This window comes from Marmota marmota, unplaced genomic scaffold, assembly GCF_001458135.2.
Source record: "Marmota marmota marmota unplaced genomic scaffold, marMar, whole genome shotgun sequence".
In the NCBI taxonomy this organism is placed as follows: Eukaryota; Metazoa; Chordata; class Mammalia; order Rodentia; family Sciuridae; genus Marmota; species Marmota marmota.
The window spans coordinates 12,710,592-12,736,867 of record NW_026000229.1 but is presented as its reverse complement, the minus strand read 5'-3'; the positions used below and the strand labels follow the sequence as shown (position 1 = coordinate 12,736,867).

At 34.4% G+C, this 26,276-nt stretch overlaps 1 protein-coding gene across 1 annotated transcript in view; it reads left to right on the top strand.

The window, feature by feature from the left end:
- Glce (glucuronic acid epimerase) overlaps positions 1 to 26,276 on the top strand; it is a 112,686-nt gene that overhangs the window by 22,389 nt on the left and 64,021 nt on the right. The window lies entirely within an intron of this gene.

The window sequence follows — 26,276 nt, the reverse complement described above, 5'->3', positions numbered from 1 at the left end:
CAGAGTATACATTTCCATTCTACAGGGGAGAAAGAGGGGATGGGACCAAAGTAAGACCAAAATCAGCTGGACAAACAAGTCTTATAACTGTGCTCATTGCAGCCTGTGTGCCCTCTCTCTTGACTTGTTTCTGCTTCTTTGTGGCTGCTTTCATCAGCTGACCTTTCATGGTATTGGCCTTTTTTAATCTTAGGGTCTCCACTGCATCTTTGACTTTCTTTTCACATCTTCACACATCATCCTCTTAGGGGTTGCTTGTAGGGATTCTGATCCTGCGGCACTTTGCTTAGTCTCCCAGGACTTCCTTGGAAATCTTGGTGGAAGCCTCCATGACCCCCTAATTCATCCTGCGGTCCTACAGAACTGTCATCAGGTGGTTGATGCCAAGGTCTGCTGCCATCTCCAGTAGTAGCCAAACCTGGCTGCAGCAGCATCTGAGTGCCTGGGCATCTGAGCATGGTGAAGCAACTTCTTAACCCACCTCCCCAAACACACTTGGTTTCTTCTCAAGGGAATTTTTATTTTTATATCCTTGAGCCTGAGCTGGGTGTGGTCTTGCCAATTCCTGAGATGCCCTCAAGCCATCTTTCCTATTGTCTCTGGGTCAAGTCTTTAGCATCTCTTTAGCGAATATGAAGTCTTTAACAACCTTGTCAGCCCCAGACATACTTGCACTTTTCGGGTCAAAACTTTCTGCTTTGTTTTCTGTCCCTGATTGTCACAATAAACTTGGCTAAAAACCACCACCAATATCATGCCACCACCTGAATGCTATACTATCTTGAAATTTCCTCCACTGGATTAATTAGTCCATCAACTTTAAATTCAGCCTCACAAAAAGTCTCAGGACACAGGCAAAATGTAGACAACTTGTTAGAATGTAATGCGAGTTGTCTCTAGTCCAATTTCCAATAGAGTCTTCCTTTTCCTCAGAAACCTCTTGAGCCTGGTTTTCACTGTCCATTGTTCCTTCAGCATTCCGGTCTTTTGAGCTCTCACAAGAATTGGCCACTAAGCTCTGCTTATAACAATATAAAGCTTTTTCTAGCTTGCATTTCTAAACTTTGAAAATTCTTCTCCCCACAAACCAGTTCCAAAGGCTTTTGAACCTCATGTTCTGGTTAGTCACAACAGTGACCCCACTTCTTGGTACCAACTTCACTTTTGGTCAACTTTTTCATTGCTTTGACCAAAAAGACTTGACCAGACAAGCAGAACAACATAGAGGAGGAAAAGTTTATCTGGGAGTTTCATAGGTCTCAATCCATAGATGGCCAACTCCATTTCTCTGGGCACAAGGTGAGAGAACATCAGAGTGTGGAAGAAACAGCTCAGGATGACCATCAGAAAACAGAACATCTTCATATTTTTTATTCTAAGAGCTCTCCCTTTCTTAAAATGTAATCTTCAGGACTTTCCCCCCAGACCCATGTCTTAAAGTCATCTTGAGTTCCTCTATTCAACACATTTTTTTTCCTTTTCAAATAGGTTAGTATCTTAGTGATAGTATATCATATACTATTGTGAATTGCTTAATAATTATAATATTATTAAGATTTTTTTTAAAGCAACATTATAAGCTTCTTGAGATCTTCTTCAATGGGGCTTGAAAACTATTTAATGAAATTAAAATGTATGGTCTGGGGATGTGGCTCAAGCGGTAGCGCGCTAGCCTGGCATGTGTGCCGCCCGGGTTCGATCCTCAGCACCATATACAAAAACAAAGATGATGTGTCCGCCGAAAACTGAAAAATAAATATTAAAAAATTCTCTCTCTCTCTTTAAAAAAAATTAAAATGTATGGACTGGGATAACACTAGAAAAAACAAAAAACAAAAAAAAAAACATAGTAGTTGAATATCAGTTAATGTCAAAACAGTAGCATAAGAAAAGCCTGTGCAGAACTTTAACACATTTAATTGCTGCTTTTATCTTCAGTGCATCTTTATTTTTGTCTTTATTCAGTAATTAAAGTTATAAATGATAGTATTATGTCCATTTAAACATTGAAAAATAAGAAAGTAGAAATGATTTTTACTTATCCTGACATTCTTAATACTACCCTCCCCACATTTTGGAACTTCCCTTTAGTTGTTTTTCTATGAGTATGCCAATTTTGTTGTCATTAGCCCTCAAAAGTGGCAGATATATAAAAATGCTATTTCAAAATGAGTATCTCATAAAAAATAAAGCAAAACCGGGAGATACATTCCAGTAAATGTACTTTGCCAGTGGTGTACTTTTTATGTTGTCATATTAATACAAACACAAAAAGGCTTAGTGAAAGAAAAAACAATGTGTTTTAAAATGTTTGAGAAGTAAATGTCTATGAAAATGTCTAATTGATCATAGATGAAATTAGTTTACAGTCATCAGCTTTCTATTCTCCATACAGATAATTTTTGTTCTATCCAGTGGGGTTCCAGATTTAGGTGTATTATCAAGCCAGCATTGTTATCTTGTGTTTTGATTGGCTTTCATTTGGGGAAGCATTGCCTGTTTCAGAGATCTTTTTGCCTTCTTCAGTGAAGCTGCTCTTAATAGGCTTTCCTTGCTTCTTCATTGCAGGGGTGGTGGAGGTGTGGGGGAGGGCCTTTTTTCCATGTAAATTGTCTTTTCCAGTTATTATTTTACTTAAATTTTTAAAAATATGCCAGACATGCCTATAATTCCAGCGACTTGGGAGGCTGAGGCAGGAGGATGGTGAGTTCAAAGCCAGCCTCAGTAACTTAGTGAGGTACTTAGCAACTCTGGGAGACCCTGTTTCTAAATAAAATTCAAAAAAAGTGCTGGAGGTGCGCCCCAGCGGTTGAGTGTCCTTGAGTTCAATCCCCAAATTTTTTTAAATACAATTTTTGAAGATAGGAAATACATGAATTCACTGAACTTAACCATAGAACCTTTGAATAGAAAATATGACAAACTAGGAAAGCAAATATATTGGCTGGGAAGTCTTATATTATACTAAGTAATGTAATGCTGTGTTCATTTGCTCAAATTTAGAAACCAAATGTCCATTATGTGTTAATGCTATATCTCTTAAAAATTATACTATTAAAAACTGGATAATTGAGTTACTGGATAATTTAAAGTCACTCTGGCATGGGAAATGATTTCATTTGCATTATCACATATAGTATTACAGCTTAAAGGGAAGTAAATACAACATGGCTTAGTTTTCAGGGGAACTTTTTTTTTTTTTCCAAACTCCTATTTGGCATTGCAACATAAAATACAAATAAAAAATAATATTTTCATATAACTTTTTAAAATACATATTTATAGCTAATTTATTATAACGTCAATCAGTTACATTGAGGGTAGACTCTTAAGTTGTCTTTATCTTCACAGAATTCTGATTGCTTACTGATTTTATTTCTAGCGCTTCACAGTACATGGAACAGAATAGATTCCAGATGTATCTTAGTGAAAAAGAAATGAATGAATGAATGAATGAATGAAGACATTTTAATGTACCCAAGAATTTAAAAATTGAATAATGGATGATGATTGTAGTTTTTCAGTCTGCATTAAATTCATTTATCTATTTTGTCTTGATTGTACAATGTCTACCACAAATGGAATGTTGTTTTGGTTAGGTTCTGAGTCCCAATTTAGATCAGAATACTCCTTGTCAAATTTAATTATAACATTGAAAAAGAAATGGTAAATGTTTGTTTCAAAGCTAAATCAGAAAGAATTCACATTTGCTCATGTTATTTATGGTAAATATAGTAAAGTCAAACTATTGGTATTTGGTAAAACAACACAATATTTGGAGTCCCCCTTTTTTAATAGCTTCATTGAAGTATTATTATATCCTTGACATACAATAAACTGCATGTAAACATTACCACATTTTGGGGCCGGGGCTGTGGCTCAGTGATAGAGCACTTGCCTAGTATGTGTGAGGCACTGGGTTTGATCCCTTTGCACCACGTACAATAAACAAATAAAAAAAAGATATTGTGTCTGTCTACAATTACAAAAATATTTTTTAAAAAACACATTACTACATTCAAGATGGTAAGCATATTTTTTATCTCCAGAAGTTTCTTCATGTCCTTTTATGATCTTTCCTTCATGCCCCTCCACATATCTATAACCCACCACTCCAAGTTACTGTTGAGCTACTTTCTGTCACTATGAATTGTTTTGCATTTTCTAAAGATTTGTATGAATGGAATCATATAGAGTATGTGATTTTTGCTGGGAAAGGGTCTATCTTCTTTGATCCAGCATAATTAAGATTTTTCTCTGTTCTTGTATGTATCAATAATTTCTTTTAATTGGGAAGTAGTATTATTCCATTATAAGGACATACAGAAATTTGTTTATCATTCATGTGCTGGTGAACATTTGGGTTACTTACAATTTTATTTACAAATAAAGTTGCTATCAACATTGTTGGTAAGTCTTGGTATGAATGTTTTCATTTCTTTTTTCTTTTTCTTTTTTTAGTTGTAGATGGATATAATACCTTTATTTTGTTTATTTATTTTTATGTGATGCTGAGGATCAAACCCAGTGCCTCACACATTCCAAGCAAGTGCTCTATCACTGAGCCACAGCCCCAGCTCTGAACTTTTTAATTTCTTTTCAATAAATTCTTAGGAGTAGAAGGGCTGGATCACACAGTAAATGTGTCTTAACTTTTGGGTGTAACATATTTACAGGGCCAAATTTCCTAATACACAAAGAGATATTTAAAAAAAGAGATCTTAAAAATCACAGGATCAAAAACCCAACAGAAAAAATGGGCATAGAACAAACATGTGGCTCAAACCAAAATAGATTTTAAAATGGCCTTAAACATAAGATTCCTGGAAAGCTAAATACAAAACACATTATTTAAAAATCCAAACTTCTTGGGTTCATAGATTTTCTTACAGATAACAAGGTTCTTAAAATATCAATAAAATTGTAATAGTAATACCTATCTCAAAGGATTGTTGTGAGAATTAGATGAGTTATGTAAAAGTTCTTGGAAAAATACAAAGAACACAATAAGTGTTCAATGAAAGTTTATTATTGTCAAAATGCAAATTTAAATCAGAGAGCATTTCACCAGATTCACAGAGATGTGAATGACAAAGTGATGATAAAGGCAGGAATGTAAATATATGCACTTTCTTTGGAGGACAAGTTGACTTTATTTATTAAAATGATAAGTGCTCATATGTTAAAATGACTGTTTGACCCATTCTTTATAAGTTGACTTTGATCAATATATTATTAATTTTATTACAAAAAACCCTAAATGACTTTTAATATGGGTTGATTAAATAAATAATGGCATAGCCACACAATGAGATGTCACATAACCATAAAAAGAAAGAAAAAAGATCTTTTGATGTGAACTCATCTCTAAGACACCTTACTGAGTGAAAAATAAATGTTGTAAAAGTGTTTATGGTATTGCTAACATTACTGTAAAAAAATGTATGTGTGGGTATAAACACATAAATGCACACAGTTATAAACACATTTGTGCTTCAGTATGCATGGACCTGCCTGGAAAGATACACAAGAAAATGAAAAGTAGTTGTTTCTGGAGAGGAACTGAAAAGACAGACTAGGGATTAGAAGTCTGAGATTTCAGACTGTGATTGTGTACATTTTTATATTGCTTCAGGTTTTTTTGTTTAATACATTTAAAAAAATTTGTAAGTAATTATGACTCTCAGGAAATTTCAAAATTAATACAGAACTGTCCCATCCTTCATCTAGTTCCTCCCAGTAGTAACATTTTACACAACTCTGTGACTATATCAAAACTATGAAATTGACATTGGTATAATCCACAGACCATATTCAGATTTTTCCAGTTTTATATGTACTCATTATATATTTATAATTCCTTGTAATTTTATCACATGGAGATTTGTGTAATTACCATCAAAATCAAGATACAGAACTCTTCTATCACCACAAAAATCTCTGTGCTGTCCTTTTACAGTTATATCCATCACCCTAACCCCTAGCAACCTAACCCTTAGCCTTATAATGCTTTTAGTGTTTGAGGGGAGATAATAGAGATATATAATAACAATCCTGTGTGAAGATCAGAACGTGATGTGTTAGCCCGTTTTCTGTTGCTATAACAGAATATCTAAGGTTAGATCGTTGATAACGAATAGAGATTTCTTTCTTTTAGTTCTGGAGCCTGAGAAGTCCAAAGTTGAAGGGCCTACATCTGGCAAGGACCTTCTTGCTACACACAGGAGCAAGGGGAGGGAAAACTAATTCTTTTATTAGGAACCCACTCCAGTAATAAAGGCATTAATCCATGCATGAGGACAGTGCCCTATGACTTAATTACCACTTAAAGGTCCCACCTTATCACTGTTGCATTGAGGATTAACTTTCTAACATATGTCCAAACTGTAGCACTTGACGAGTGCCCTAATGGCAGACTATATTTATTGCTTTTAGAGTTCCTAGTGATAAAAGATTAAAAGAGCATGATCAGAAGGATATTCATGGAAGAACATTAATGTACTTATTAGGTCAACTGACTTTAGTGCCGATCCTGCATTAATCACCACTAACTAACCAGATGTGCAAAGTAAGAAAATAGAGTGTGTGTTTTTAGTGGTCCCTTTCAATATAATCTTGATACTGTGGATAATTTCATATAATCTTTGAAGGATGGCTATGATTTTGTTCATTTATATAAATATTTGTATGACTCTTAATGCCTGAGCCAGTATTTAATGTCACTGCTCTGAGCCTGGAAATGCATCAGTGAACAAAACAGATCAAAATTCCTGTCCTCATAAAACTTACATTTTAGGTGGGACAATAAAGAGGTAAATATATAGCATGTTTGATTATAAGTAATAACAAGGAAAAATAAAAAAGGGAAAGCAGAGTATGGGAAGAGTTGTACTTTAGAGAACAGTAAGGAAAATTCACCGATAAGAGGACTTTTAAATAACATGAAGGAGCTGGGCACCGTGGCACATGCCTGCAGTCCCAGTGCTTGGGATGCCTAGACAGGAGTATCACAAGTTCAAGGCCAGTTTCAGCATCTTAGTGAGACTCTGTCTCAAAATAAAAAACAAAAAGGGCTGGGAACCTGGCTCAGTGGTAAAGTGCCCCTGGGTTCAATCCCCAGTATAAAAAAACAAGAAACAAAACAAAAACATGAAGGCAAGCAGTGAGTGAAGTATTCAAACAAATACAAAACATTGTAGACCCCAGGAATAGCAAATGCCAAGACCTGGGGCTGGAGCATGGCTGAGGTACCCATCACTAGATTAGGGTAAAGGATAGAATAATGGAGGATGAAGTCAGAAGTAGTGATGGTTAGTCAAGCAGGATCTTGTAAGGTTATTTTAAGGACCTGAGCTTTTAGTCTTTCAGGTATAGAAAGACATTGGGTGAGTGATTGGACTTTTAAAGAGAATCATTCTGGCAACTGTGTTGAGAACAAATTGAAGGAGATCAAGGGCAGAAGCAGTAAAACCACTTTGGAAGCTGTTGCAGTAATTCAGGTGAGAGGTAATAACTTGGACCAAGTAATAGAGGTAGTAAATAATTGGTATTGTAAAGGTCAATGGGATTTGTTGACAGAGGGTGAGAAAGAAGGCAGAGAATAAGGGAAAGGAGGATTTCAGTTTTTGGCCTGAGCACCTATAAGGATAGAATTACCCATTTACTGAGATGGGTGAAACTGTTAGGGAAAAGGCTTGGAGGAGAGAAATTTTGGACAAAGGAAATTAGAGATAAATATTAGGCATTGAATGGAAAAGAACTTCTACATGTCTGACTCTATAGTTCAAAACAAAAGGGATGGACAAAAGATTTAAGTTTGGGAATTATGTATAGATGGTATTTAAAGAAATCAGATCACTTCAAGGGAATAATTGTAGAGAGGTGAGGTTCAAAACTGAGATTTGGGGCACTATGTTTGAGGTTTGGGAAATGAGAAACCAGCAAAGGAAACCAAGAAACTGTTTAGGCAAGAGGAAAACCAGGAGTGTATATGATATCTTGGAAACCAAATGAAGAAACTGTTTCAAGAAGGAGGGAGTAATGAACCTCTGTCAGATGCCTCTTTAAGAACTCATTCGAGGCTCCTAGTCTTAATTTAAAGAGTGCCCAGCTATCAGACTCTGTGCGCGTGCACGTGCATGGGCGCACACAAACACAGGGTTGTAGGAGGGAGGTCTGTATCCCTCCAGCCACATCCAGCTGTATAGGCCAACATGGAATAGGCAGAAAATTGGGTTGGTACCAATTTTAGCCAAGCAAGATTGATAAAGTATGAAGGAAAGCAAGTAGTTAAGAGTTTGTGCAAGGAAGATAAGGAATGTGAAATTGAATATAGATTTAACTTTGGGTAAGAAGGATTGAAGGGGACAGGGAAAGGTGAAAGAAAGTGAAAAGGTGGTAAGATTAGTAGACTGTCAATCTGTTGGGTTGGAGGATTTTTGGAGTTAGGGTATTAGAGGGAGTGAGCTTGTAGAGTGTGATGCTTGAAAGTGGTATTTTGGAGGGGTTGCATTTATTTTAAAATTAAGACGATCAAAATTTTGACCATGGGAATGAGTGTCTAGTATAAAGTGAGGGATAGCATCATTGGAACAATGTCATGGAACCAATAAGCAAGGATTTGGGAAGGGTTGTCTGTGAATGCTGAGATTTCCAAGCTTTATCGTTGTGTTAATGTTGGAGGTGGTATAATGAGCAAGCAGCTAAAATCTTCAAGAAATAAAGTGGAGAGTTTGATGACTGCAGTAGGGAAAGGAAGTGAGCTATTATAGTCTGATGACAATAGATTCCAAGTTGGATATTTTTAAGCAAGAGGGAGGAAGAATGGTTTCGAATGGGCAAGGAGGACACTGACCTCACCTTTAGGCTCTGTAGTGTGAGAAGGTGGGAAAGAAGACACATAACACATGAAAAAACTTCAGTGGACTTGATGGTAAGGGAGAACCAAGTTGTAGTTAGAACAAATACCTTAAACAGGAATAGAAGGTAATAGTTGGTGTCATAGAAAAGCAAAAACTGCAGTGCAGTTTTCTTATTCCTTTCTGTTTGATGTCTTTGCAGCTTTATTCCTTTTAGTATCACTTAGAATTTTTAAACAGTCTCTGTTTCAGCGTCTAGAAGTTTGTCCCAAAAATGAATGTCAGCCCCAAGACTTGAGATTAGTAGATGAGATTAGTAGGTGGTATAATATTTCCCAGGATGGAGCTTGAGCTATTAGTAATGATTTTTGTTATGTTTTCCCAACATCCACTTCCTCAATTCAGTTGTAGCTCTGGGCATGCAGTGCATAACACCTTTCCTCCCTTATGGCTTGCTTTCCCTCTAAATCTTTTAGGAATATCCAGATCAGAGCAAAACTTCAAAGATAAGAAACAAACATAGAGTTGCTTCATTTCTTTTCCAAAGTTCTACCTATGTTAGATTATTACATTTAAATTATTTACTAATAGAATTAAAGAATTTTTAAAAAAATCCTAGAGAGCTTTTTGGCTCATAGGCATCTTTTGTAGTCCATCAGCTAGCTAAATTACCTTATTAAATTCTGTTTTAGTTAGGGCTTTTCAGCTTCAAGTATCAGAAAGCCCAATTCAAACCTTTTATACAATAAGGACACTTATTAGCTTAATATAGTGGAGCGTTGAAAGGAAAAGTAAGCTTCCGGATTAGTCAATTACTACCTTAATGAAGACACCAAAGATTCAGATTCTTTCATTGTTCCACTTTGTTTTGCCTAGTGCTGACTTTATACCAAGGCAGAATTCTCTTTGTATAGTGATGGTTGCCAGGAAGAAACCATATGTTCTGTAAAGATGAAGTCTGACTTCTTCCTAATAGAAAGGATAAACTTAACCAGAAGCTACCAACAACTCATATTTCACTGGCATGATTTCTCCTTATTTCTGAATCTCTGGAAGTGAGGGTAGGCCACCCTTCAGCTAAAGTTAATTCTTTAGGTTGCTGCCACTCATGGTTAGGGAATGGGTATTGGAGAAGAAAGTCACAATGTCTGTTATGGTGTTGTCTGCCTTGGTTGTTTTCTAGTGCTGTGAAGTTTTTTTTTTTTTTTTTTTTTTAATCCATTATGTTTTTGTTATATTTTCATAATGAGTCAAGATATGGTTATTCATATGATCAGAGCTTTCTATCATATAAAGCAAAGCAGCAGCTCTTAAGCATTCCTTTTTGAAAAAAAGAGAAAATGTTAGAGTAGTGAAAAGATTGGAGATAGTGGGCAAATTTGAATTAGTACCTCCTTGTAATCAATAGTTCTTTAACCTCTTTTACCTGCAGTTAATTCACTTAACTACCATTTACATAAAGGCTTTAGTGATTTGAATTCTATCTCCTTTCTCTCTGTCAAAAGTTGCCTGAAGCATTGTGGTAGAGAGTGAGCTGGGTTATGATTAAGGTTCTAATTAATTCTAGCTCCACTGCTTTCCAGTTATGTGTGATCATAGGCAAATCACTTCATTTCCTATAACTGCGTTTTTTTCCCTCTGTTAAGTTGGAAAGAGCTACCTCCTTTCTCACCAAGTTTTTTATTGGAATTAAATAAGCTGAATAAAAAAATTGAAAATGTAGCACACAATTTTAAATTGATTTAATTCTAACACTAGTTAAACAATAGGCAGTTAAAGGAAATAATCTTGAATAACTTAACTTGATACTTATTGATTCTTAAAAATAATTCATCTTAGATTTTTGAGAATCTAAGGTAGTGAAGGGTAGGAGATAAGCAACTTGTTTGGAAATTAGATGCTTAATGAATAAAACAAAGAAATTTTATCATAGGACAGCTATTTGAATGCTTAATTCTAATTAGTAGATCCTGCCTAGTACCTACTTTTTAAGTATTCCCTGGAATATTTTTCTTTTTACTTTAGATTTTTTTGTCCAATTTTTTTTGTTTGTTTGTTTTGTAAAGCTTTTTTTCAAAGATATCAGCCATAAAGTAGATTGTAAACTAGAATGCTTTATATGATTTATAGAGAATGTGATAGGTGTATTTATTTCAGTTATTGACTGTTTTTTCAAATGCACTCTGTTCTTTTTCTTTCTTGGAACATTATTTTAAAGAACCTTAAAGTTTGACACTGAGAGGTTGGTAGAGTTTGCTTGTTAATATCAAATAAGGCAATATTACTTCATTGCTGAGACTGAGTTGCAAACCTTTGTATTTGGAGTTGGATGAAATTAAGATGACCCTAAGGAATTTGACTTTTACAAAACTAATGTATTCATTCAAGTATTATATTAATATTCATGCTGAATCTGAATATGTTAATCAATTGTAGAGCACTGATTTCATTTCAGTGTTTTACTACTGTTAGTGAAAAGAGGTATGCCTGCTTCTTGAATTGATATCATTTGCCTTTTACTTATTTATTTATTTTAGCACCCCCAGTCACTGTTATGTTGGATTTTGGCCAATACTCTTTCCTAAATGAAAAGATCCATCTTACTGTATGTCCTTTTCTTTTATACAGGAGATGTACTTGGTCAGTATACTCTGTATCGGTGTTGAAGGAGAAGGAAACTAACATGTTGATTGATTGGGGAACTATTACAAGGCATACTAAGGATTTAACATTTATATCATTTAATTCTTCCTTATCTATGTACAAGGCATACTAGGATTTAACATTTATATCATTTAATTCTTCCTTATCTTGGTAAGAATAGTAGTGAACCCATTTGACCTAAGAAAACATTGAAATTTAAAGATTAATAAACTAAAAATTGCCCTCATGAAGTAATCTTAATTTCCCTCTCTTCCTCCTGCTTTCCCTCACTTCTATTCCCTGGGCTTTTTTCATACCTTCTTTCATTTAATTAATATAATTCCCCTTTAAGGAAGATGTTATTCTTATTTTGCAGGTTAAAAAAGTATGACTGTACAATTTAAAGAATTAAGAAAATGAAAACATGTACTAGATTAAAAAATAGAACCTCACAGGAGATAGATATATATATATATATATATATATATATCACAATGCTTAATTCTCAAGTATTAAACCATTCTTGGCTTTTCTTATATAAACACACTTGATCATGATGAATGGTACTTTTGACAGATTGGTCAAATCTGTCGAGAGTATTGGATTTGATTTACAGAAATGTTAAGAATTTTTGCACTTACATTTATGGGAGATTTGATTCACACTTTTCTTATAATTTGGTTATAGTCAGGGTCATGATAGCCTAATTTTAAAATGAATTGAAATGTCTTCAATTTTCTGGATAAATACTTTAGAGTTGCTATTATTTTTGTCTTAAATGTTTGCTAGAATTTACCAGTAAGCCAGTTGACCTAGACAGTTTTGTGGAAAGCCTTTTAATTATAATTTCATATAAATTAGAGTTTTTCAGGTTACCTGTTTCTTCTTGAGTGAGCTTTTAGCAGATTGCCTTTCAAGAAATTTGTTCATCCAAGTTATTAAGTCTTTTGACTTAAAATTATGCATAACATGCCCTTATCCTCTTTTTATAATTTTATCTGTCTTTTGCAGTATTGGTAATTTATGTCTCCTCTGCCTCCTGTCTCCTCCTTCTTTCTCCCCTACCTTCCCTTTACCTAATTAATATGAATAGTTATTTATCACCTTTACCCATCTCAAAGAACCAGTTTTTGCTTTCATTGACTGATTTTTTTTAAAAAACATAGACTTTATATTAGAGTAATTTTAGGTTCAAAACAAAATTGACTGAAAAATCTAGTTCCTGTGTATCCCCCACCTCTCTCTACAATCTTCTTCATTAACAACATTCAGCATCAGTGGTACATTTGTTATCGATGAAACTACATTGATATATTGTTGTACCCAAAGTCCATAGCTTGCATTGAGGATGACTTGAGTTTGTACATTCTATGTTTTGACAAGTATATAACGACATGTATCTAGTATTATAATATCATACAGAATAGTTTTATAGCCCTAAAACTCCCAACCCCTGGCAATCACTGACTTTTGTTATTGTCTTCATAATTTTTTCTTTTCCAAAATGTCACATTGTTGGAATCATACAGAATGTAACCTTTTCAGTGTCACTCCTTTCACTTAATATACATTTAAGGTTCTTTTCTGTCATTTCATGTCATAAGCTCATTTCTCTTTAACACTGAATTATATTCTATTGCCTGTATGTACTATAGTTTATCTGTTTCCTACCAAAGGATGTAAATTTTCCACTCATTTGCGTCAATACCAAGAAACATGATTGCTAGACATATGATAAGGGTATTTTATATGTTTTGTGAGGACCTATCAGATTCTTCCAAAGTGACTTGACCATTTTGCTTTTTACCTGTCTCAAAAAGCCAGTTTTTTGTTTCATTGGCTTTTTTCTATTTTTTCCTGTTCAGTTTTGTTTTTTTCAATTTCTATTCTTCTGTCTTGTCTTTCTTTTCCTCTTCTTCTGTTTCTTCCTTTATAGAAGGAAGAGTAGGGTAACTTTACTTTCTACTTAGGTTTAACTTTCTCTTCTCTTTCTAATTTCTTAAGGTAAAAGCTAGGGTAACCAATCTGAGGCCTTTCTTTTTTCCTAAGATTTAGATGTGTATCATTTAATTTGCAGATATTTGGGTTTTTTTAAAAATGTCTTTCTGACTTTAACTTATAATTCCATTGTGATTAGAGAATATACTTTGTATAATTTGAAATCCTTAATATTTATTGAAAATGGTTTTATCTATAAATAGTTAAATGGCATATTGGATAATGGTTTCATGTTTACTTGAAAAGTTGTACATTCTACTGTGATTGGGTGAGTAGTCTATAAATATTAATTAGATTAAGTTGGTTGCTAATATTATTCAGGTCTGATACGATATCCTTACTAATTTTCTGTCTACTTAGTTCATCAATTATTAAGAAAGAATTGTTGAAATAATTCTATCAGTTTCAAATTCTGTTACTAGTTTAGAATGTTGTATACTCTTAACGAATTGATCCCTTTATGATTACGAATGACTACCCTTGATAATATTATTTGCTTTAACTGGTATATTTTATCTGATATACTTTATCTGATATTAACATAGGTACTCTAGCTGTTGATTAATGTTGTTAGCATGTCTTTATAATTCTTTATGTTTTTAATTTTTATGTTTTTATATTTTAAAATGTAAAATTTTTAAAAATATTTTTGCTTGTTTTCATGGTACTGGGATTGAACCCAGGGTCTTGTGCACGCTAGGTAAACATTCTACCCACAAACTGCACCACCAACTCTTTTTATTTTAGTTTTTATTTACTAAGTTACCCAGGTTGGCCTTGAACTTGTAATCCTTCTGCCTCAACTTCCTGAGTGGCTGGCATGTGATACTGTGCCCAGTTTAAAGTAGATGTCTTGTAGATAGTATATAGTTGGTTCTTACTATACACACAAACACAATCCAACAATATCTCCATTTTAATCAGGCATTTATACTAATTACACTTAATTTATGATTACTGGTATGGTTGGAATTACGTTTGGCCTGTCTGGTCTTTGATTTTTTACTCTTTTCCTATATTCTTTTAGATTGAGCACCTTTTAATGTTCCATTTTTTTCTCTACTGTTGTATTATAAACTTTGTCTCTATTCTTTCTTTTCTCATAGTTGATCTATGGAAACATTCTTCATCTTTAATTTATCACAGTTTCCCTACACGTAATGTTATGCCACTTCACATATAAAGGGTAAGATTAATCACAGTATAATTTCATTTCCCTCATCCCATCCATTGTCTAAATATTGTCATGCCTTTTACTTATGTTACAATATTGTTGTAACCCTTCAGTTTTCTTGTTGTTATATTTTCTTTAACCCATTAGTTTTCTTTTAAATGTTTTAAAAATAAAAAAGAAACTTTTATATTTATGTACATATTTATTCATATCACTACTTTGTATTCCTTGTTTTTGTCTGGTATCATTTTTCTTCCACCAAAAAAAAAAAAAAAGGAAAACAAGAAACTTCCTCCACATTTTTATTTACTGATGACATTTTCTAAGCTTTTATTTGTCTGAAAAGGTATTTCATCAGCACTTTAGAAAGATATTTTTACTGGGTATTAAATTTTAGTGTGTCAGAAGTCTCTAGTACCATCTCCAGGTTTGGTGGTTGGCTAAGAGGACTCCCAGATCTGAGTATGTAGCTGAATTCATGGCTAGGATTTATTACAGTGAAAAAATACAGTGCCAGATTAGCAAAAGGGAATAGATTATGTGCAAAGTCGAAAGAAACAAGACACAAGCTTTCAAGAGTCTTCTCCCAAGGGAATACCATATACATTTAGTTATTCCAGCAATGGGAGGCTCTTGGAGACTCAGTCCCTGAGGTTCTTTTTTTTGGATGCTGGTCTGGGTAGACTTCCTCTGTCTAGAAATTTCAAGGACCAGTTGCCAAAAAGGAAAGCAAATGTCCAGAATAACTACAGTCTTTGAATAAATATTTATATGCATAGTAAACCACCATTATTAGTTAGGGAATGTTAGAAACCTTTCTAAAATGCAAGCTCCCAGGCACCACCCAAGACCTAACCTGGTAGTCAGACCTTTTTAAGAATGGCAGGCAGGGGCTGGGGTTGTTGCTCAGTGGTAGAGCACTTACCTAGCATGTGTGAGGCCCTAAGCAGATTCTCAGCACTGCATATAAACAAATAGAAGTCCATCAACAACTAACAAAGTATTGAAAAAAAAAAAAAAGAAGAATGGCAGGCATGCTAGATTACCTTGTTTTCTCCTTTTTTCACTTCAAAGACTTTATTTTGTTTTCTTCTGATTTGCATAGGTTCCAAGGAGAAATCTGTGATGATTTTCTTTTTTCCACTATAGGCAATGTGCCCTTTTACCTCTGGATGTTTTAAAATTTTTTTCTTTATCACCATTTTCAGCAGTTTATGATGTACCTTCCTGTATGTGTGAATATATGTTAATGTTTATCCTACTTGGTATCACATGAACTTCTTGAAACTGTGCTCACATAGTTTTCAACAAATTGAAATTAACTAAGCCATTATTTTTTTTTCAATATTGACCCATTTCTTTTGTTTTCAAGTGTCCATGACAGATAGACTGCCAACACTGTCCTACAAGTCACTGAGCCTTCATTTGGGGAGATATGTCTTTCTTCCTTTCTGTCTCCATTTTTGGATCATTATATTCCTATGTTTTCAGGTTTACTCACATTTTCATTTACAATGGCTAATCTGCTTTATACATTGAGTGATATTTCTATTTTACTTATTGTGTTTATCATCTGAAGTTCTTTTTTCATATTTTTATTTCCTCATTATGTTCTATTATATTGCTGAGTGAACATATTATGCTAGTTGTTTTAATGTCCTTATTTTCTAATTTAATTGTATTTATCATATCTGATTCTATTTATACTGACTTTTTCTAGTTCATGAATCACATTTTATTGCTTCTTCATTGGTCTGATAGTTTTTGATTTGATGTTCATCATTGCAAATTTTATGCTTTTGATGTATTTTGTTGTATTAGTTTATAGAATGTTGGAATTTTTTCTGGTAAGGTACTAAATTATTGCAGATAAATCATTTCTGCAAGACTTATTTTTGAGCAGTTTTAGGGCAAATCTAGAGTGGTCTTTACTTTCAGCTAATTTAATTTGACTTCTAAGTCATGGGCTTTCTGAAGTTACTCTTAGCTCTTCACTTTGGGTAGTAGAATTTTTTTTTTTTTTTTAAACAATTCCTGGCCCTTTGTGAACTTTGACAAGTATTTATCTTGGCTTCCTCTAATTTTCTTTCCCTGGAGGTTGATTTTTGTGCCCAGCCTCTGGGGTTTTCACCATCCACATATTTGAATTATATTCAGCCAAAGATCCTTAAGCTTTTTTTTTTTTTTAATTCCTTTCTTTGTGTAGATTTTTCTACTCATTTATTCAACCCCTCACCCTACCCCACATAAGATCTAGCCATTTTTGCCTCCTCAGACTCTTGATATATATCTTTTCTATTTACAGTATTGCTTATGAGCTTACCTTCCCTTGTGCCATTGTCGAGAAATTACCTACAGGAGGAAAGTTAGAGTTCTCTCTCATTTATTGTCCTTTTAAGAAAAGTAGTCTTGAATCATCATCATGATCACCTTGTGCTGCCTTTGTTCAGCTTTAGAAAATAATTGTTTTCTATATTTCCTCCCGTTCCTAGTTGTTCAGGCAAAAGACCCTCTTTGTCCTTTGAAATCTCCCTATAAGCATTTCAAACTTTTCCATTTATGTGATTAACTTTTTCTTTTCTTTCTTTTTTAAAAAATATCTTTATTTTTATCCATTTATTTGTATGCAGTGCTGAGGATCGAACTTAGGGCCTCACACCTGCAAGGCAAGTGCTCTACCACTGAGCTACAGCCCCAGCCCAACTTTTCCTTTTCTAGAGTAACTTTTATCATATATAATAGGTGTGAAAATATTAAATCTCCCCCTTTTTTTCTTACTATATTTGGAAGATAGCCTTGCATGATGAATGTGACAGGATCTCAGACTTCAAATTCTGCTCAGGCACTTTCTTTAGCCACAAAATTTGCTAAGCCTGTGATGGGTGTCTATGTATTATTTGTGGATCTGGGCCCCTGCTGGCAAATAGATCACCCACAAAATTTAAGAAGGTGCTCACTCTCAGCTGCCAATTCTATACTTGTCCTACCTGGAGAGGCAGTGCCTCTTTAAATTTAATGCCCCATGTGCCATGCTTGCTTCACTCTAGTCCAGGCTTTGCAGTGGATGTGTCAGACAAAGATCACTTTTATTTTTTACCTATGGCATTAGTCCCAAGCCATTATTAACTAGATCACATATTTCCTTTAGAGTAAATATGAATCTTTTTCACCTTCATATTTAAATTATTTTAACTTATCTCCAAACATAATTTTCCTAAAAGAGCTGAAATTGTGTAATATGTCAGTACCTCAGGATTGATTTAGAAATGGAAGAAAGAAAAGAGTAGCTGAGGAAGCAAATATTATTCCACAAAGCCAAAGCTATGTGTACTGAAGCCTTACCTATTATTAGATTAGGGTGTCCTGGCCCTAGAAATGAATGACTATTCCCACTCAGACCAGATTCTATTAATTCCAGCTATTTGCCCAGTAGGCTTGCAGCCATATTTGCAGTTTCAGAGTTCTAAGTTAGCCTGAGTAGGTGAAATGAATCTAGATTTCTACTAAGAGGAATTTTTAAAATAAATTTAAACATTTTAGCTTTTTTTTTTTAAAGATGGACACAACCTTGATTTTATATATTTATTTTTATGTGGTGCTGAGGATTGGACCCATGTGAGGCAAGCACTCTACCGCTGAGCCCTAAGGGGAATTTTAACTTGGGTAAGGGGGAAACATTTGGACCCTGATGGTGGTGAGAACAAAGTTTAATCTCATCATTGAAGTATAATTTTTGAGGTCTTTTGGCTCTTGACCTACTTTGGGGTTGCTTTAGGGTATTCATGCAGTTGAAATGATAAATCTCTTTCTTACAATATTAAAGGTGGACCAGGAATATGTTCACATGAAATGAGTCAGGAGCCTTTTGTTAGGGAAGAAAGGCAAAAATAATTCTTTCTTACTATTTTAGTCAAGATTACCAGGATTATTCAGAATAGGGATCTAGATATGATTTCTATCTAAAAAGTGATTTTACCTGGAATGACCTGTTAAATATATTTTTCTGGCACTTGCAGTAGTTCAAAAGGTCTGAAACATTGACCCTATGTGTAGAAAGTATGACTTGTGGATTAACCGTTAAATTCATGTTTCTATTGCTTTGAATACTTAGATTTTTATATTTTATTAATTCTTGGTTTTTTCTTCTTATTCAAAGTAATATTAACACGTTGTACTGTCTAAAAGCATTTTTATAGTAAATTGAAATGTGAAAATCCCCAGTTCCAAAGGAAGATAACAATATAGTTAAGTGTTTACATATCTATATACATACACTGTTCCTTCTTTTAGCCACTGGATGATGTAATATGTTGTGATAGAAAACAGTAGATTTGTATTTAAAATGTTTTAAATTATGGTTCCAGTTGAACTATGTTTAGCTTTGTGACCTTCAACAAATCATTAATATCTTTAAGATTCAAATTTTTCCATCTGTAAAATATGTGGGAGGTGTGGGAGGATGTGATAATATCTGCCTGCCTGTTGCACATCATTGTGAAGATCATAATAAAGATATGAAACCACTTTGGAAAATGTGTAAAGTGTAATACAAATGTAAAAACAATATTTATAGAAATATTTTGCCTCTGTTCAATCTAGTATTTAAAAAAAAATCTTTATTTTGTTTGTTTTTTTGAGGAGTACCAGGGATTGAACTCAGGGACACTCAACAACTGAGCCACATCCCACATCTCTATTTTGTATTTTTATTTAGAGACAGGGTCTCTCTGAGATGCTTATTACCACCTTGCTTTTCCTGATGCTGACTTTGAACTCGAAATCCTCCTGTCTCAGCCTCCCGAACTGCTGGGATTATAGGCGTGCACCACCATGCCCAGCTTAGTATTTTTTTTTTTATTTTTAACCATATAAAAATAGTTTCTCATCTAGATATATTTTTCTTTTATCACTGATAATTTTGAAGAAATAAAATGAAATATGTCTACATTGAAAAATGAATGGGAAACATCATCTTAGGTTGAAGATATGAAAAAATTTATGTAATCGCCTTATATTTTGTGTTAATAAAATTTGAAATTTGTACTTATCATCTCTTCTATTCCTAGACTTTAACAATATTTCACAGGTAGATTCTGTGACATGTTGCATGTGACCCTTCCATCTTATATTTTCTATGAAAAAATATTTTTAAAAGCAGTTTTGGTTGCTACTTGTCTAAGATGTTTCTGGACTACTCTTTCTCTCCTAATTAGTATGTATTCAGGAGAATGCAAACTAGCTTAATATAACCCTAGTATAATTAGGAAGTTAAATTGATCAGAACATAAATTACAATGATTGAATAATTTCAAAGGCAACAAAATATTTCATACTATTCTCCTGCAATAAAATAGATCAGCAAGAGAATCCCTTTTGGTTGGTTCAGTCATTCACTAAACAAATATTAATACAATACCTATTATTGCCAGGTATATAACAGTAAACAAAACAGACAGAATTCCTGCTTCTGTGGAGCTTACATTCTTGTGAAGGAGACAGAAATACATAGTATGTCAGATAGCAGTAAGTACTAGAGAGAAAACATTAAGGAGGGAAAGGGGATGGGAGGTTTGAAAGGCATGGGGACATGAGGATTGAGGAGAGCAGGCCTGAGAAAATGGAATTTGACCTGAAGATCTAAAGGGATATCCCATAGCATGTCTATTCTAAGGTGTAACAAGTGTAGCAGCTTGTAGGACCTGATATACCAGGGATGTTCCATGGTCAAGGAATAAGGAGGAAGCCACTGTGACTGAAGAGTGTGGAGAGGAGAGTTGGAGAGGAGTTCAGAGAAGTAATGAAACTTCGTAGGGACTTTGCCTTTTAATCTGAGAGAAGATGCCACCATTGGAGAATTTGGAGCAAAGTGGCCACATGATCCTTGGTGAGAGAACTGAAGATTCAAGGCAGAAAGATTATTTAGGAGTCCCTTGGAATAATCCACATGAGCTGGTAGCAATGGAAAAGGTAAAATGGTAGATGCAGTTTTTAAAATAGAGGGGCAAAAAACAAGGCTAACCTGGGGTTTCTGGCCTGAGCAGCTCGAAGCTTAGAATTGCCATTTACTAAGAGGGGAAAGGCTGTGAGAGAGGAGGAGGTTTGTGGGTGGTAGGGGTAATGAAGTCAATCAAGGGTTTAATTTTGAACATAAATGCATATTAAATGTCCAAGCAAAAGATGTTCAGCAAGTATAGTTGGCTATATTAGAAGGCCATTATGGAGGGAGGACGAGGCTATTTACCTATCTATAAATAATTTTTGGATTCATCAGTTTTTAGATGATATCTAAGCCTTTGATCTGGAGGAGACCACCGGAGAGTCAGAAGAGAAAAGATCTATCCAAGTACTAAGCTCTAAGGCACTCACTCTTTAGAGGGTAGAGAATGAGGAACTAGCAAAGGAAAATGAAAAAAGATAAAAACCAAGAAATAAAACTAAAAATCAGTAAGTAGGATACTACAAAGCTTCTGCACAGCAAAGGAAATAATTAAGAACATGAAGAGAGAGCCTACATGATGGGAGAAGATCTTTGTCACCTGCTCCTCAGATGGGGTATTAATATCCAGAATATATAGAGAGAACTCAAAAAATCCAGCATATATATATATATATATATATCTTAAAAAACTTAACCCAATAAAAACAAATAATCCAATTAATAAATGGGTAAAAGAACTAAACAGACACTTCTCAAAAGAGTAAATCCAAATGTTCAACATCTCTGGCATTTAGGGAAATCAAAATGAAAACCACATTGAATTTTCATCTCACTCTAGTCAGAATGACAATAATCAAGAATACAAATAATAACAAGTATTTGTGAGGATATGTGGGAAAAGGCACACTCATACGTTGTTGGTAGGACTGCAAATTAGTGCAACCACTCTGGAAAACAGTATGGAGATTCCTCAAAAAACTAAGACTGGGACCACTATATGACCCAGCTAACCCATTCCTCGGTATTTATCAAAAATATCTAAAATCAGTATACTATAGGGATGCACCCACATCAATTTTATAGCAGTACAGTTTAGAATAACCAAACTATGGAACAAACATAGTTGCCCTTCAACAGATGAATGAATAAAGAAAATGTGATATATATACTCAATAGATTATTACCCAGCCATAAATAAGAATTTAAGTATGTCATTTGCTATTAAATGGATGGAACTGGAGACTATAATGCTAAGTGAAACAAGCCAGACCAGAAAGTCAAAGATTGAATGTTTTGTCTGATATGTGGAAGCTAGTCTAAATTAAAGAGGGAAAGAGAGAGAAAGATGAGGGAATTTCATCAAAATATAAGAAAGATTGGTGAGTTAGATGAAACAGATTGAGGGGGCAGGAGGAGGGATAGGATAAGGGAAAAACAGTGGAATGAATCTGACCTAACTTTCCAATGTACATATATGAACTACAGTGAATCTCAACATTATGTATATTCACAAGACACTAACTAAAAAATAACAAATGTAAATAAATAGATCAGTAGAGTAGAGGAAAGGGAAGGGGTGGGGAAGGTAAGAATAAGTACTGGACTGAATTGGAGCAAATTATATTTCATGCTTTTATTTTTTATTATAATCAGTTATACATGACAGCAGAAACCTCTTCATTGTACACAAATGGAGCACAATTTTTTACTTCTCTGGTTGTACATGGAGTCACACTATTTGTGTAATCATACATGTACTTAGAGTAATGATGTCTGTCTCATTCCACCATCTTTCCTACTCCCACATGCCTCCTCCCCCGTCCCCTTTGCACCATCCAAATTTCCTCCACTCATCCCATGACTCCCCTCCCCATCATTATGTATTAGCATCCACTTTCAGAGAAAGCATTTGGCCCATGGTTTTTTGGGATTGGCTTACTTTGCTTGGCATGATATTATCCAACTCCATCCATTTACCTATAAATGCCATAACTTTTTTCTCTTTTAATGCTGAGTAATATTCCATTGTGTATATATACCAGTTTCTTTATGCATTCATCTATTGAAGGGCATGTAGGTTGCTTCCACAGTTTAACTATTGTGAATTGTGCTGCTATAAACATTGATGTGGTGGCATCACTGTAGTATGCTGTTTTTAAGATTTTTTGGGTATAGACTGAGAAGTGGGATAGCTGGGTTAAATGGTGGTTCTATTCAAAGTTTTCTAAGGAATCTCCATACTGCTTTCCAGATTGCTTGCACTAATATGCATTCCCACCAGCAGTATATGAGTATGCCTTTTCCCTCACATCTTCACCAACACTTATTGTTGTTTGTATTCTCGGTAACTGCCATTCTGACTGGAGTGAGATGAAATCTTACAATAGTTTTGATTTGCATTTCTCTAATTACTAGAGATGATGACCATTTTTTTCATATATTTGTTGACTGATTATACATCTTCTTCATGAGAATTGTCTGTTTAGTTCCTTAACCCGTTTATTGGTTGTTTTTTGGTGTTAAGTTTTTTAAGTTCTTAATATATATCCTGGAGATTAGTGCTCTATCTGTTGTGCATATGGTAAAAATTTGCCCCCCAAATGTAGGCTCTCTATTCACTTCATTGATTATTTCTTTTGCTGGGAAATTTTTTAGTTTGAATCTATCCCATTTATTGATTCTTGATTTTATTTCTTGCACTTTAGGAGTCTTGTTAAGGAAGTTGGGGCCTAATCCAACATGATGAAGATTTGGGCTTACTTTTTCTTCTATTAGGTATAGATAGGGTCTCTGGTCTAATTCCTAGGTCCTTGATCCACTTTGAGTTGAGTTTTGTGCATGGTGAGAGAGAGGGGTTTATTTTCATTTTGCCGCACATGCATTTCTAGGTTTCCCAGCACCATTTGTTGAAGAGGCTATCTTTTCTCCAATGCAAGTTTTTGGTGCCTTTGTCAAGTATTAGATAACTGTATTTATGTGCATTGTCTCCATGTCTTCTATTCTGTACCATTGGTCGACATCTATTTTGGTGCCATTACCATGCCATTTTTGTTACTGTAGCTTTGTAGTATAGTTTAAGGTCTGATATTGTGATGCCTCCTGTTTCAGTCTTCTTGCTAAGGGTGTCTTTGGCTATTCTGGGACATTTATAATTATGTCAAAATGAGTCCAAATATTAGATGTCACTAATATGAACCAATAGAAATAAAATAAAAAGGCTATTATCTTAAAAAAAATAAAGAAAACCAATAGATTTGATGTTGTGGGATCCATGAGTTTCAAGGAGAATGTATGTAACTGGGTCAACTGCTGTAAAAGAGGAAAACTGGTAATGGGTTATTTAGCAATGTAGAAGATTGGGCAAATTTGGCAGATGTAGTGGCAAAGCCTGGTTGATGTGTGTTTAAGAGAAGAAAATGGGAGATGGTGCATACACACATTACCTTTGAGTTCTATTATTAAGGGGGAAATATGCACATGTGGTATGTAGAGTTAAAGGAGAGGGTCTTATTGTGTCTTAAAATGTTTTTGTTCCATATTTTATGGGATAAGAATGATACAGTACCAAGGGAATATTCGACAACACCATAGAGAGAAATAATTACTGGAGCAATTTCCTTGAATAAGTAAGAAGGAATTGGGGTCTAGTACACAGGTAGAAGAGTTAGCCCTACTCAGGTCCTATCTTTGAACATGGACTGTTCATCCATAGTAAAATTATTTCATAATAAAATGCTGATCTGTAATCTAGTGGAGGTTGAGAGTTTACTGCTATCCAATATGGCCACAGTCACATTATGTACATTAATGTAGACCTCTTAGACTACCTGAAATGCTTGTACACTTTTGAAGTCAAAAGATGAATAATCATCTTTTCCCTCCATACTTGAACCCTGCTGCCCCATGTACCTTTCAAATGTATACTACTATCCTGGCATCTAAAGCACATTATTACATGTCTATTACTAGATTGTTGATAACCTTAATCCAACTTGATACTCAACTATTATTTCCTTGAGTACAGTGTTTTTACTCATCACTATATGCCTGTTAATTAGTTAGTTATTGCTGTATAACAAGTTACTCCAAAATGTAACAGCTCAAAAAAAAAAAAAAAAACTTGTCTTACAGTTAGATTAGGAATCTAGGGGCAGCTTAAATGGGGCTCTTATAAGGCTCCCATCAATATGTGGAAATAGGCCTGCAGTGTCATCCAAAACCTTGCTGTAGAAAAACCCACTTTTTAGCCCACTCACGTGTCAATAGGTTCCATTTCCTCTCAGGCTGTTGGTCATAGACCTCCCTCTGGTTCTTGCCACATGGGCCTATGGAGTACCTTATAGTAGCGTAACTGACTTCATCAGAACAAGCAAGAGTAAAAGAAAGAATGTCAGCATAGAGTGGCAGGAAAGACATCACAGCCTATAACCTAATCACAGAAGTGACATCCCATCACTTTTGCCATATTTTATTCTTCATAAGCAAGTTACTAGGTCTAGCCCACACTTAGAGGAAGATGGGATTACATAAATGTGTGAATACTAGGTGGCAGGGATTATTAGGGGGCATCTTTGAAGTCTGCCATCCAGTCCTCAACCCTGGTACTATAAGATGCTTAACTTGTTGAATAAATTAACCATTTTGTTAAGCACCCTCATTACTGGTAGCATATGTCTGTAAGAGGGCTAGGCAAGGGTAAGAATTCAGTTTGAGACTGTCAAACAGTAATTTGCTACTCAGGGATTCTTTAAACTCATGTTCCTAGTTTTGTTAATAATTTCCTTTTATAAAATTGTTAATATTAATAAAAGTTTAAAATAGTTTTATATCTTTAAGAGCTAAACAAGACCAGGAGTGTTATTAAAATCATAATATATGTAGTATATTTTAACAGGACTTCAATAAATAGTTATATTTTTACATAAGTCAAGCTTCCAGTAGTTCCCAACATATATACCATTTTGACTTGAATGAAGATGGACGTAAAGATATATAAGAATATCTGTAATCAAGGTATAGCTGAATTTGATACTTTACTATAAAATACTTTTCTTTGTAAAAATAATAATAGGCAGGAATAACCATTACATCATGGATTTCAAGATTTTGTTTTGTTTGGTTCTTGTTTATTTTTTTTCTTTGTATAGTTGAAGTAATTCAGTCTTAAGAACTAAAGAATCTATCCTAGACTCATAATTCATTAGATATTAGAAATAACTTGTCCAACGTACCACTTTCCAGATGAAGAAATAGCTACCCAGAGAGGTACCCAAACTTGCTGGTGGCAGAGTTAGTGCCAGATCCCAAGCCTCCTGATTTATTCAGTGCCCTATACGATACCAAATTGCCAGTAATAAACCGTACTAAAATTGCTTAGGGATCTTTAAAAATGCTTATGCTGTTTCATTCTGAAACATTCAGGTTTAATTGACTTTGGACACAGATTTTTAAGTGATCCTGAGGTGACTCTGGTGTACACCTTACCACCACAGGAAATTACTGTGCTTAAGGAATTGAAATCAATAGGACCGACTTATGTCCATTCTCATTCTTTAATCACATGTTTGGCTAGGTTTTTATCAGGGTACAAAGAAAAATCTTTACATTGAGAAACAACCCACAATTTTTGTGGCACAGAGGCTTTCTTAATAAAGCCCCCCCCCCC